At 37.5% G+C, this 15576-nt stretch overlaps 1 long non-coding RNA gene across 1 annotated transcript; it reads left to right on the top strand.

Annotated features, from left to right (window-relative positions):
• The first annotated feature begins 14778 nt into the window (after positions 1–14778).
• On the top strand, positions 14779–15207 carry LOC140179524 (uncharacterized). Its single transcript, XR_011873018.1, has 3 exons — positions 14779–14816; positions 14916–15023; positions 15107–15207. It is a non-coding gene; the product is annotated as an uncharacterized lncRNA (long non-coding RNA).
• Positions 15208–15576: the final 369 nt, after the last annotated feature.

Below are 15576 nucleotides of genomic sequence, written 5' to 3'. Positions count from 1 at the left end.
TGACAAGATAGTGTTACTTAGCTATATCACACAGGGCATGAGGCCCCAAGATAAGACCACATTGGAAAGTGCTAGCAATGGGTCTATGAAGAAGTACAAGACCACTGATAAGACTTGGCAATTGATCAGTGATTTAGCTGAATCTACTAGGAACCACAGACAAAGGTAAGGCCGTTCAAAAGCCGTTGCAGAAGTATCCTCTAACAGAGAGACTGCTGCTCTAACTCAAAGCATATGTGAGATGACTAACTTGCTGAAGCAGATGCAATTGAATCAACAACAAGCTCAGCAAGCTCAACCTCCTTCACCACAGCAAAACCAACAATTAGTCCTGCAAAGAATTTGCGGAATCTGTGCTGATTACAGCCATTACACTGATGAATGCCCGCAGCTCCAACAAGAAGACAACATGGTGGCATCCACTCATAACTTCTATGACCGCCCCAACCAAGGGTACAATCAAAGTGGAAATAATAACCACGGATGGCAGGATGATGCCAGGGCATCTTGGCCAGTTTCACTGACCTTTTCTTTACTGTTTTTAGGATAGTTTCATACATTTCTTTAGGAAATAAGCAAGTTTTGGGTAAATATTCACTTATGCCTTGATTCAAGCATACATTGTGCATTTTACATAATTTCATAAGGATTTTGCATAAGTTTAGTGACAAATATTATGTTGCATTACTCATGACTTGGACTAGAGCTTTGATACACTTTATTGCTTGATTTCAGGACCAAAAAGGAAGCAAGAAAAGGGGAGGTAACTTGCAAGATTAATGAGAAAAGTGATTGCCAATAACATTCTCAAAAAGCCATCAATGCCCACGTTAGAGAGTCACGTTAACTAAGTTAACGTGAACTCTAACGTGGAGAAGAGAAGTTGAGCCAATGTTAGTGACACTTAACATTGTCACTAACGTTGGCAATTACTCATAAGTGGCCACGTTAGAAACCACGTTAACCTAGTTAACGTGGCCTCTAACGTTAAGGGGGGAAGAGAAGCCAACGTTAGTGACACTCAACATTGTCACTAACGTTGGCCTATGGTGCAAAGTACCACGTTAACTCCCACGTTAAGTTGGTTAACGTGGGAACTAACGTAAGGGATGAAGAGTTGTCGACAACGTTAGTGACACTCAACATTGTCACTAACGTTGAAGCAACCACACAACCCCCAAGAGTCACGTTAACCTCCACGTTAACTTAGTTAACGTGGAAGCTAACGATGAGGAATGAAGGATGAGCCAATGTTAGTGACACTCAACATTGTCACTAACGTTGGGATGGCTAAAGATGGCTACGTTAGAGGCCACGTTAACTTAGTTAACGTGGACTCTAACGTGAGACCCAGGGGCACATTGGAACGTTAGTGACAATGTTGAGTGTCACTAACGTTCTCGAAGGTTGGCAAGGACCATGTTAGAAGCCACGTTAACTTAGTTAACGTAGGCTTTAACGTGAAACAAGAAGGGGCACACTGGAACGTTAGTGACAATGTTGAGTGTCACTAACGTTCTCGAAGGATTAACAAGGCAACGTTAAAAGCCATGTTAACCTAGTTAACATGGGTTTTAACGTAAGGCAAAGGGGTGCATTGGAACGTTAGTGACAATGTTAATGTTCTTGAACTTATATTCTCACTAAATATTAACACCCCTAACGTCCTGAGCTGAAGTCTCTGCCTACTTAGCACTTTCTCTCTGCAAGAAAGGCCAAGCCCAAATGAAGAAAAGAACTGCTTCAAACTCAAGATCCAAAGGCGCAAGACTTGAAGAGTAAACTAGAAGCTGAGAAGAGTAGTATATATAGGAGTAGCTTTGAATTGAGAAGAAGCTCTGGAGGCTGGGAAAAAGAGAACTACTCTCTATATTTTACTTTCTTTGCAAATTCTAGTTTTATGATGTATTATCCATCTTTGTTTTCATTTTCAAGAGCTATGAACAACTAAACCCCTTTCATTGGGTTAGGGAGCTCTGTTGTAATTTGATGGATCAATACTAATTTTCATTATTCTTCCTCTATCTTTCCTCTTGATTTTACTTGAAAGCTTTCGATCTTCATCCAAATGAGTAGTTATCTTGGAAGAAAAGCTATTCAAACTTGGATCTCTTTTGAACCTTGAAAGAGGAATGAAGAGATCAAGCTAGAAATGCTTTCTCATGCTGGACCAAATTGGGTTTGGATGGGTATGTGACTATAACCCTCTCAGTACTTGATTTGGGAAATGCATGTGGTATAATCAATGACCATACTTCATCTCTTCTCATGAGCAATTGACCAAGGAATTGGCTATTGATCAAGATTTGAGAGATTGAATTGCAAGAAATTGTAATTCAATCACTTAAGATTGCCAAGGAGATCAATGAGTGCATTGATTGAGGAAGAGATGAAAATGAACTTGATCCAGAGAATTGCAACATCTCCTAAGCCCAATGAACTCCCCATCTCTGATCTTACCCATTCTCTTTAATTTCTGCCATTTACCTTTATGAACAAATCCCCCATTCCCATTTACAATTCTGCAATTTATTTTCAGTCATTTACTTCCAGTCCTTTAATTCTAGCATTTACTTTTCTGTTATTTACTTCCATTCCTTTATTTTCACTCACTTCTTCTCACCACTCTCTTTCACACAACCCCATAAACACTCTTCCCCAAAAATCCTTCACCAATCACCTCAAACTCTCTTTCCCATCACCTCTTCACCGCTCACATCCATCCACTCTTCCCCATAAACCTACCTCATAAACTCCACCTACCTTCAAAATTCAAAACCAATTTCCCACCCATATGGCCGAACCTTAACCCCCCCTCCCTTCCCTATATAAAGCCCTCCATTCTTCATCAAATTCACACAACACACCCCTCTTGGACGAAACACTTCCCACTCTCCCTCTCCTCCAGTTCTTCTTCTTCTTCTTCTATTCTTCTTTTCTTGCTCGAGGACGAGCAATATTCTAAGTTTGGTGTGGTAAAAGCATAAGCTTTTTGTTTTTCCATTACCATTGATGGCACCTAAGACCGGAGAATCCTCTAGAAAGGGGAAGGGGAAGACAAAAGCTTCCACCTCCGAGTCATGGGAGATGGAAAGGTTCATCTCCAAAGCCCATCAAGACCACTTCTATGATGTTGTGGCCAAGAAGAAGGTGATCCCTGAGGTCCCTTTCAAACTCAAAAGAAATGAGTATCCGGAGATCCGACATGAAATTCAAAGAAGAGGTTGGGAAGTTCTAACAAATCCCATCCAACAAGTCGGCATCCTAATGGTTCAAGAGTTCTATGCCAATGTATGGATCACCAAGAACCATGATCAAAGTAAGAACCCGGATCCAAAGAACTATGTTACAATAGTTTGGGGGAAATACTTGGATTTTAGTCCGGAAAATGTGAGGTTGGCGTTTAACTTGACCATGATGCAAGGAGATGAACGCCCCTACACTAGAAGGGTCAACTTTAATCAAAGGTTGGACCAAGTCCTTATGGACATATGTGTAGAAGGAGCTCAATGGAAGATTGACTCCAAAGGCAAGCCGGTTCAACTAAGAAGAGTGGACCTCAAGCCTGTAGCTAGAGGATGGTTGGAGTTCATTCAATGCTCAATCATTCCCACTAGCAACCGGTCTGAAGTTACTATAGACCGGGCCATCATGATCCATAGCATCATGATTGGAGAAGAGGTGGAAGTTCATGAGATTATACCTCAAGAACTCTACAAGGTGGCTGACCAGTCCTCTACTATGGCAAGGTTAGTCTTTCCTCACCTCATCTGCCACCTATGCAATTCAGCTGGGATTGACATAGAGGGAGATATCTTCATTAAAGAGGACAAGCCCATCACTAAGAAGAAGATGGAGCAAGCAAGAGAGCCCATTCATGGAGCTCAAGAGGCGTATGAAGCTCATCACCATGAGATACCGGAGATGCCTCAAATGCACTTTCCTCCATAAAACTATTGGGAGCAAATCAACACCTCCCTAGGAGAATTGAGTTCCAATATGGGACAACTAAGGGTGGAACATCAAGAGCACTCCATCATGCTTCATGAAATAAGAGAAGATCAAAAAGCAATAAGGGAGGAGCAACAAAGACAAGGAAGAGACATAGAAGAGCTCAAGGACATCATTGGTTCCTCAAGAAGGAAACGCCACCATCACTAAGGTGGATTCATTCCTTGTTCTTGTTTCTTCTGTTTTTCGTTTCTATGTTATGTGCCTATCTGTGTTTGTGTCTTCATTACATGATCATTAGTAGTTAGTAACTGTGTCTTAAAGTTATAAATGTCCTATGAATCCATCACCTCTCTTAATTGAAAAATGTTTTAATTTAAAAGAATAAGAAGTACATGAGTTTCAAATTTATCCTTGAACTTAGCTTAATTATATTGATGTGGTGACAATGCTTCTTGTTTTCTGAATGTATGCTTGAACAGTGCATATGTCTTTTGAAGTTGTTGTTTAAGAATGTTAAATATGTTGGCTCTTGAAAGAATGATGACAAGGAGACATGTTATTTGATAATCTGAAAAATCATAAAAATGATTCTTGAAGCAAGAAAAAGCAGCAAAGAACAAAGCTTGCAGAAAAAAATAAAAAAATAAAAAAATAGGCGAAAAAAATAGAAAAAAAAGAGAAAAAGCAAGCAGAAAAAACCAAAAGCTCTTAAAACCAAGAGGCAAGAGAAAAAAGCCAATAACCCTTAAAACCAAAAGGCAAGGGAAATAAAAAGGATCCCAAGGCTTTGAGCATCAGTGGATAGGAGGGCCTAAAGGAATAAAATCCTGGTCTAAGCGGCTAAACCAAGTTGTGCCTAACCATGTGCTTGTGGCGTGTAGGTGTCAAGTGAAAACTTGAGACTGAGCGGTTAAAGTCAAGGTCCAAAGCAAAAAAAAAAAAGAGTGTGCTTAAGAACCCTGGACACCTCTAATTGGGGACTTTAGCAAAGCTGAGTCATAATCTGAAAAGGTTCACCCAATTATGTGTCTGTGGCATTTATGTATCTGATGGTAATACTGGAAAACAAAGTGCTTAGGGCCACGGCTAAGACTCATAAAGAAGTTGTGTTCAAGAATCATCATACTGAACTAGGAGAGTCAATAACACTATCTGAACTCTGAGTTCCTATAGAAGCCAATCATTCTGAACTTCAATGGATAAAGTGAGATGCCAAAACTATTCAAGAGGCAAAAAGCTACAAGTTCCGCTCATTTGATTGGAGCTATGTTTCATTGATAGTTTGGAATTTATAGTATATTCTCTTATTTTTATCCTATTTGATTTTCAGTTGCTTGGGGACAAGCAACAATTTAAGTTTGGTGTTGTGATGAGCGGATAATTTATACGCTTTTTGACATTGTTTTTAGTATGTTTTTAGTAGGATCTAGTTACTTTTAGGGATGTTTTCATTAGTTTTTATGTTAAATTCACATTTCTGGACTTTACTATGAGTTTGTGTGTTTTTCTGTTATTTTAGGTATTTTCTGGCTGAAATTGAGGGACTTGAGCAGAAATCAGATTCAGAGGTTGAAGAAGGACTGCTGATGCTGTTGGATTCTGACCTCCCTGCACTCAAAGTGAATTTTCTGGAGCTACAGAACTCGAAATAGCGCACTTCCAATTGCATTGGAAAGTAGACATCTAGGGCTTTCCAGAAATATATAATAGTCCATACTTTGGCCAAGAATAGACGATGCAAACTGGCGTTCAACGCCAGCTCTCTGCCCAATTCTAGCGTCCAGCGCCAGAAAAGGATCCAAAACCAGAGTTGAACGCCAGAAAATGGATCAAAACCTGGCGTTCAACTCCACAAATGGCCTCTACACGTGCAACACTCAAGCTCAGTCCAAGCACACACCAAGTGGGCCCCGGAAGTGGATTTATGCATCAATTACTTACTTCTGTAAACCCTAGTAGCTAGTTTATTATAAATAGGACCTTTCACTATTGTATTAGACGTCTTTTTGACCATCCTGGATCTTTGGATTATCTTTTGATCTATTGATCACGTTTTGGAGGCTGGCCATCTCGGCCATGCCTGGACCTTTCACTTATGTATTTTCAACGGTAGAGTTTCTACACTCCATAGATTAAGGTGTGGAGCTCTGCTGTTCCTCAACGATTAATGCAAAGTACTACTGTTTTCTATTCAATTCATCTTATTTCGCTTTTAAGATATTCATTCGTACTTCAATCTGAATGTGATGAACGTGACAATCATCATCATTCCCTATGAACGCGTGCCTGACAACCACTTCCGTTCTACCTTCGACTGAATGAGTATCTCTTAGATCTCTTAATTAGAATCTTCGTGGCGTAAGCTAGAATGATGGCGGCATTCAAGAGAATCCGGAAAGTCTAAACCTTTTCTGTGGTATTCCGAGTAGGATTCAATGAATGAATGACTGTGATGAGCTCCAAACTCGCGATTGCGGGGCGTTAGTGACAGACGCAAAAGGATAGTAAATCCTATTCAAGCATGATCGAGAACCGACAGATGAATAGCCGTGCCGTGACAGGGTGCGTTGACCATTTTCACTGAGAGGATAAGATGAAGCCATTGACAAGGGTGATGCCTCCAGACGATTAGCCGTGCCGTGACAGGGCATTGGATTATTTTCCCGAGAGATGACCGAAAGTAGCCATTGACAGTGGTGATGTATCACATAAAGCCAGCCATGGAAAGGAGTAAGACTGATTGGATGAAGATAGCAGGAAAGCAGAGGTTCAGAGGAACGAAAGCATCTCCATTCGCTTATCTGAAATTCTCACCCAATGAATTACATAAGTATTTCTATCCCTCTTCTATTAATTATTATTCGAAAACACCATTATCAATTTATATCTGCCTAACTGAGATTTGCAAGGTGACCATAGCTTGCTTCATACCAACAATCTCCGTGGGATTCGACCCTTACTCATGTAAGGTATTACTTGGATGACCCAGTGCACTTGCTGGTCAGTTACACGGGGTTGTGAACCGTGGTTTTGGCATCATGTTTTTGGCGCCATTTCCAGGGAAAGAAAGAGCAATGAACTTTACATAATTAAAGTGTAATCACGATTCCGCGTACCATTAACTAAGTTAACGTTGGCTCTAACGTGGGAACAAAGGGGGCTTTTCAAAGTTATTGGAAATGTTAAGTCTCAATAACCTGTGCGAAGGACTTAGAGGCAACGTTAGTGGCAACGTTTATGCCACTAACGTTGAAGTTAACGTGGCTTTTACTTAGTAACGTTAGTGAGAAAGTTGATTGTCACTAACGTTCTCGAACTTATATTTTCACTAAACGTTAACACCCCTAACGTCCTGAGCTAAAGTCTCTGCCCACTCTACATTTTCTCTCTGCAAGTAAAGCCAAGCCCAAATGAAGAAGAGAACTGCTTCAAACTCAAGATCCAAAGGCCCAAGACTTGAAGAGCCAACTAGAAGCTGAGAGAAGTAGTATATATAGGAGTAGCTTTGAATTGTTGAAAAAGTTCTAAAAGAGGGGAAAAAAGGGAACTACTCTCTGTATTTTACTTTCTCTGAAATTTCTAGTTCTAGGATGTATTCTCCATCTTGGTTTTTATTTTCTAGAGCTATGAACAACTAAACCCCTTTCATTGGGTTAGGGATCTCTGTTGTAATTTGATGGATCAATACTAATTTTCATTATTCTTCTTCTATCTTTTCTCTTGATTTTACTTGAAAGCTTTCGATCTTCATCCAATTGAGTAGTTATCTTGGAAAAGAAGCTATTCAAACTTGGATCTCTTCTGAACCTTGAAAGAGGAATGAAGAGATCAAGCTAGAAATGCTTTCTCATGCTGGACCAAATTGGGTTTGGATGGGTATGTGACTATAACCCTCTCAATACTTGATTTGGGAAATGCATGTGGTATAATCAGTGACCATACTTCATCTCTTCTCATGAGCAATTGACCAAGGAATTAGCTATTGATCAAGATTTGAGAGATTGAATTGCAAAAAATTGTAATTCAATCAATTAAGATTGCCAAGGAGATCAATGAGTGCATTGATTGAGGAAGAGATGAAAATGAACTTGATCCGGAGAATTGCAACATCTCCTAAGCCCAATGAACTCCCCATCTCTGATCTTACCCATTCTCTTTAATTTCTGCCATTTACTTTTATGAGCAAATCCCCCATTCCCATTTACAATTCTGCAATTTATTTTTAGTCATTTACTTCCAGTCCTTTAATTCTAGCATTTACTTTTCTGTTATTTACATTCTCGCCATTTTATTTTCTGCAACTCTCAACCCAAATTTTGGATTCGCTCAACTAGAACATTCTTCTAATTAAAGTTGCTTGATCAATCAATCCCTGTGGGATTCGACCTCACTCTATTGTGAGTTTTTACTTGACGACAAATTCGGTACACTTGCCGAAGGGAGATTTGTTGAGAGACAAGTTTTCCGTGCATCAACGGATGGCACCGAGGACGGTGCAAAGCCTTAAGTGTGGGGAGGTCGGTCAGTACCTGACTTCCGGAGGTAATTTCTTTTCCCTGGCACCAATAATTAGTATATTTTAGTTAGATTTTCTTTCCTTTATAGAATAGAACAAATTGCATAGGTTAGGATAGTTGTATGCATGTTCTACTTGATTGAAAAGACAATAAGTTTCTTTTAAGACTCTGTCTTTGGAACAAAATTTCACTAATTTTTCAAAATTTTTATGATAAATTTGCTTGAGTTGTATTTGGAACATAATATTTGAGCTAAAGAACACACAACCTGTGAAAGATTTGAGCCTTTATGTATGGTTACATTATTTAACCATAATTATTTCATTCCTGTGTGTTTACTTCTCTATGATTGTGATCTATATTTTGTTTTATCTTATATGTCTAATATTTATTATATTTATATGCTTGCACATGATTGAGGCCATTATTTGTTTAAACTCACTTATCCAAATTAAGCCTAACCTTTTCAATTTCCTTTGTTAACCACTTTGAGCCTTTAAATCCCATTTGTTCTATATTTTACCACATTACTAACCTTAAGCTGAAAAACAATTGTATATTCCAAATTGAATCTTTGGTTAGCCTAAGATAGAATTGTGTATGCTAGTTAAGTATGGGAAATTGTGGGAACAAAAGTTGTTAAGGGAATGTGTCATGAGAATTTAATGGAAATTTGGATACCTACTCATGTGAAACTATAAGAATTAAAAATCTATATGCATTGATAAGCTATATTTATTTTAATGTCAAAAAAAAAATAATAATAATAATAAAATTTATATAAATAAATAAAGGGGACAAAAATTACCCCAATGTTAAATTCAGAATTCAAAGATCAATGCACATATGATAGAATAAAATATAAAGTTGATACATGAGTATGGATTGAAAAAGAAAATTCTGGGTAGCTAGGTATGAACTTTAAGATTACATTAAAAGTATACAAGTTAGGTTGGAGCTTGGGTTAATTAAATATTCAATTTATTAGTTCACTTGACCAAATGTATACCCCTACCTGTACCTTAGCCCCATTACAACCTTGAAAAGACCTCATGATGTTTGCATTGGTATATCGACTGTTGTTGATTGGTTAGGAGAAGAACAAAAGTTAGAAAGCATGATTAGAGAAGGATAGAGTGATTACCCTATACACTAGAGATTAGAGCGTACATACATTATCAGTGAGGGTTCAATGCTTGAATTTCCATGTTCCTTGCTTTCATGAGCTATCTTCTTGCACTTTTATCTGTTTTATTGTATAATGATAGAATTAGTGGAATTTGATTTGTAATTATTTTGAAGAGCTTATTTACTTTTGATCAAGTGAGCAAGAATCATATAGTTGCATTTATTTATATATAGGCTTGCATTGCATTTCATGAGTTTCTACATGTTCATACTTATTTCCCTATCTCCTTCAATTAAGCATGAGGACATGCTAATGTTTAAGTGTGGGGAGGTTGATAAACCACTATTTTATGGTTTATATTGTGTTTAATTGTGTGGTTTTATCATGATCCTTACCCACTTATTCATTAAATTAGCATGAAATTATAATCCCTTCTTGAATTTATAACATGTTTGAAAACTGCTTCCTAGAGACTTTAATTATGTATTTTTAATTCCCCTTTATTCCATTCGATGTCGTGATCTGTGTGTTGAGTGTTTCAGACTTCATAGGGCATGAATGAGTTGGAGATTGGAAAGGAAGCTAGCAAAAATAGAAGGAACACAAGAATTTGAGGAGATAACCAGCGAGAAGTGACGCGGTCGCATGGCTCACGCGACCGCGCGAAGGAGAGCGAATCGCAATGACGCGGCCGCATGGCTCACGCGGCCACGCGGATTGGAAAAGCTTAGGCGACGCGGTAGCGTGGCCGACGCGAACGCGTGGCAAAGAAAAGCGCGAATGACGCGTCCGCATGGATGACGCGATCGCGTGACATGTGCGATCTGCATAATCTGCAGACTTCGCTTGGGGCGATTTTGGACCTTATTTCGACCCAGTTTTTGGCCCCGAACAGCAGACTAGAGCCAGAGAATATGCAGAGACAAAGAACAACATTCATTCTAGACAGTTTATGGTTTTAGATCTAGTTTTTCCTCCTCTAGGTTTTTCTCTCTAGGTTTTTAGAAATTTAATTTTCAATTGATCTTAGCATTGGAACATTGAGAAGAGTTATTTCCTCATCAAGACCTCGTCATTCTAGTTCGTTCTCTTAACTTGGTTTTATTCTTCCATGTTCTTTGCTTTGTTCAATTTTGTCATTTGAATACTTTCATGATTATTTAATACAAGGGTTATTTCTTCCATTTAAATTTATTTTCCATTCCAATAATCATGTCTTCTTTTAATTCCCTTTCATGTGTTATAGATTTATTATTTACAATGAGTGAGTAATTCCCTCACTTGATGGGGAGTTGATTGAAAGGAACTCTTGGGTTGGAAGGATTGAAAGAAAAATTGTAATTGGGTTAACTATTGGATTGTTATCTAATCACTAACACCAATCCCTTTGAACTAAGTGGGTTGTAACTTGTGAACAGATCTAGCATTCCAACTTGTTTGACTTTCCTTTACCTAGTAAAGGATAACCAAACAGAACAACCATTAATTATAAATTAATCTTAAAATCACTCCATCAACAGTAGAAATTCCAACTAATAAACTCCCAGTCAAGGCTTTTATTCATATTAATTAAATTTCCTCAATTTAATTTCCAATTTACATAACTCAACTTCTTGGAACATCTGATTAATAAAATAGCACACTTTCTGCAACTCGTTGGTAGATGACCTAGGACTTAAAACTCCCAGTAATTTTTAATTTAAACTCTCTGTGACATATTTCTAATTTTTTTAATTCACCAACTTCCGTACCTCATCATTAACCCTTACTAAATAAAGGAAAGTCACACTACAAGAAAAAAGGCCTGTCGGCCACTTTTTTTTGCCACGCTTTTAAAGTGTGCCCAAAAGTGGTCTATGTCCACGCTTTTGTGAGGGTGGCCACTGATTTGTGATTTGGCCACGCTTTTTTTGTCACGCTTTAAAAGCGTGGCCATAGAGGGAAATCAACATGCTTTTATGAGGGTGGCGACTGATTTTTAATTAGGCTACGTTTTTTTACCACGCTTTAAAAGCGTGGCCATAGAGAGAAATAAGTACGCTTTTGAAGCGTGGCTGATTTATCTTCCTATAGGCACTCTAGAAAAAGCGTAGCGACATAGTTTTCACCAATTTTTTTTCACGCTAAAATTTTTTCCCAATTAAACACTTTAACCCTAAAGAAGTGACAATCCTTTCACTACTCAAGCCTCCGAACACTCGCTGCCATCCCCCTTCATCTTCATCACTGCTGATGAGAACCCATGCACGCCCTCTACCCCAGCCCTTCATCTTCATCGCCGCTGTGAACCCTCACACCCAGCCTTCTCTCTGAGCCCTCTCTCGCAGCCCTCTATCGCACCTTCTCTCGCACCCGCTCTTTCGCAACCCTCGAACCCTCAATGCAATCCTACTCCTTGGATTCGCAACCCTCGCACCCTCTCTCGCAACCCTCTATCAGCACTGCTCTGTCTGCATCGGCGTGCCCTCCCTCAGCGATCTCACTCTCGTAAACCCTAAACACTAAAGACGCTGCCTCTCTCTCGCTCCTCCCTCAATCGCCGCTTCCTCTCCCTCAATCGGTGCTCAACCCTCACCGTAAACACTACAAGGTAAGTATTTCTTCCTTCTATTTCTCTGACCCTGTGATAAGGGCCATTAGTTTGGTTCCCTGGCTGTTTCGCTGTTCCTATGTTGCAGTGATGTGAAAATGAAAGTTTAAATATTGACACATTAAATTTTGGAAAATGTTAAGATCTGATTTTTATTGTAAAAATCTATTTCGCTGTTCCCTAGTTTGTTTGATTCTTGAGCTTCACTTCATTTCAGATATGTGAGCTTGGTTTTGGAAGCTTGTTTTCTTGCTCATTATTAGATATTTTATAATTTGTATTAATTGGAGACTAGTTATGCTTTCTAATCTTTCTCACATGTTATTCTTGTATTTTGTATGAAGAAAATGAACAGGGTATATTTGATGCTATTCTTTGTGAACGCATTGATTTCTCATTGGAGTGCTTGAATCATTCTCAGCATGAAAATCCTTTATTGCTTGCAGATCAGCATGTTGCTGCTGCGGTTCAGAGTCCCAACAAGTCAAGGCTCTTAACCATGCTTGATGAGGGTGGTTGTTTTTTCTTTTCATTTTCTTTTGAAAATTCTTGAGTAATGTTATTTGGATCAATTATTCATAGAAAATTTGAATAAAAAAATATATGTTAAAAACAAGTTAAACATATAAATATATGGAAGAGGCTGATTTTTGTATTTGGATATATACTTGTGTATGGTAATAACTAATAACACCTACTTCTCTATTATATTTGATTTTGATTTTGATGTGGTTTTGTTATCACAGTCCAACTTTTTTTTTTTCAATGCTTAAATTGAGTAAAGTTTTTATAGACACAATTCAATTTTGTAAATAAGAATACATTTCTTTTAAAAAATATTTTATTGTTTCCCTCTATGATCTGTGCCACTGTCATTTGAAATAATTGATGAAATGGGGTTTTCATTCTCTTATGAACTTCATATCTGAGTTCATGTTTAATGTAAATTTTTTTTTTGCCATTTTATCCACTTGTATTTTCTGTTTTAGATCAGTTTTTTTCTAGAAGGGAAATGGGTTTCTTTACCAAATTTACATGTTGACTTTGTTTAGAAAAAATTATAAAAAGACCAAAAAAACTAGTCCAAGTTATTATTTGATATTTATCATCAACTTTGCTATATAACTGGTTGAGGTGGTGAGTGGATTATTGCAAATTGCAATGAAAGATGGATAACAAATTGAAGTTACCATTATTGGTGCTTTTTGCTCAATTGCTTCTTGTTTGTGGCACTTTCACAAACAGCTTCCAATGATAATGGTAAGTTCTTTTGATCCATATATATATGATTCAAGTCTATTCTTAAGTTTGATTATCTTTTTATATATTAACATCTAAGGTATTTATTTCAATGAATGAATCAATGAAACAAATTTAACTTTTCATTGCAGTTGAGGCCTTAAATTCTCTAAAGGATTTTTTGCAAATCAATATTCTCAGTTGGGTTGGTTCAGATCCTTGTAGTGGTTCTTGGCAAGGAATCACATGCAAGAACTCACGTGTTGTTTCCATGTAAGTTCTCTTCAGACTATGCTTAATTACAGTAGAAACTTATATGCAGTTAAATTCATTACCAAACAAGGTACTTTCCCCCTTTCTCTAAATAAAAATATTGGATTTGTTTTGCTTGTGCTTTTTTAAAGAAAGACAGAAACAAAAATAAGTTATTTTTTCTGTTTATTTATTTTGAAAAAGCAGGTAAGGACTTGCTTCTTCCAAAAGCAAATGCAGTAGAAGTGAGAGAATTATGGTTATTTGAACATCACATCGGCACAAGATTCTGAGGTTTCTAGGTTTATTTTCCAAGTTTAGATAGGGAATTGCATAGTTGTTGACCCTTTTCTTCACCATGTAGGGTATGATATATATCTTGTTGGAGGTTGTGTCCAGGATCTTATACTAAAGCAAATAAGTAAGGACTTTGATATTATTACTTCAGCTGATCTTAAAGAGGTTATAACCTTTCTCTTGCACTTTTATTTCGCAGGTTTTGATTTTATTTCCTGTTATCAATATATTGTAAAGGAAATTGTGAAAACAAGACTTAGTAGTTATCACAACTTTCCTTATAAAACTTAGAAAGGAAAAGAAAAATTGAAGAATTTTGAACATCTTTGTAATTATCAAATGAACCATATCAAAATATAATGAAAATAGGAAACGAAGAAAACTTGTAATGCCCTCTGTTTAGTTTGGGCTTGTATTTGCATATTTGAATCTTAACTTTTTGTATTCATCATTGTTTAATTTGTAGGTGTTGAGAACATTTCCATGGTGTGAGATAGTTGGTAAAAAGTTTTCCATATGTCATGTTCGTATGGATGGTACCATTGTCGAGGTTTGTTTGGCATAACTATCTTTAATGTAGTGATTGCTTAATTCTTCTCTATCAAGCATGCCTTCACTTTATGTCTACTTTTAAAGATAACATCGTCATAATTTTCAATTAGGTTTCGAGTTTCAATATTGCTACAAGGAAGTCAAATCACTTTCATCATGACATCGAGGCACCCAGTAGCTGTGATAAGGAGGACTATCTTCGTTGGAGGAATTGTTTGAAATGCGACTTTACAATTAATGGGTAGTATTTAAAAATCTTTCTTCATCAGTATTACGGCTTGATAAGGTTTTAAAAATCTCCCCTCCTCCTTTGTCTATTATACTAAAAGATTATTAGGCATCCATGAGAATATCCTACGTGAGTTGCCTTCCTTAATTGTTTTAGGGTAGGCTCCTGATGGAAATGAATTATATGCTTGCTTATGGATCCGGTGAAGCTTCTTTGAGATTATTATGGAAGTTTGGCCTTTTAGATATACTACTCCCCTTTCAGGTACACCGTACATGATGATTATGCATGTTAATTTCTAAATTTTAGTTGCCGAATGTTAGCTCAAATTGATATTGACGTTACAGGCTGCTTACTTTGTTCGTCATGGATTTCGAAGATGGGACAAAAGAACTAATATGCTTTTGGTAACAAATATTCATTCCAATTTGGATACAGCTTATCTAATAATCTGAGAATAATGCTATTTGTTACTTTCATGTTTAATTCGTTAGTGATATATGCAAGGGTTCACAAAATAAGCAAGTCTCACTAGGAATCTAAGCTTTCAGGGTTTGCATCCTAGCATTTCATAAAACATTGAGTGATCAAACAAGGGAAGCCTCGGCGGTTGCTACATTTAGCCTTGCAGTTCATAATGGTGGAAATTTATTGGAAGCTGTAGACATAGCTAGGAGGATCAACAAACAACACAATGCCAGGTTTCCTGAGTTATTAGATCCTTCAGGTCTAGATGCAGAGGATTTAGAAGAAGAGATTCTGGATCATGCTGACTCTGTTAAAGGGACACTCTCACAGATGACTGATGCGCATAAAC

This window comes from Arachis hypogaea, chromosome 15 (genome assembly GCF_003086295.3).
Source record: "Arachis hypogaea cultivar Tifrunner chromosome 15, arahy.Tifrunner.gnm2.J5K5, whole genome shotgun sequence".
NCBI lineage: Eukaryota > Viridiplantae > Streptophyta > Magnoliopsida > Fabales > Fabaceae > Arachis > Arachis hypogaea.
The sequence above is the reverse complement of the archived record's forward strand: the minus strand, read 5'-3'. Positions and strand labels throughout refer to the sequence as shown.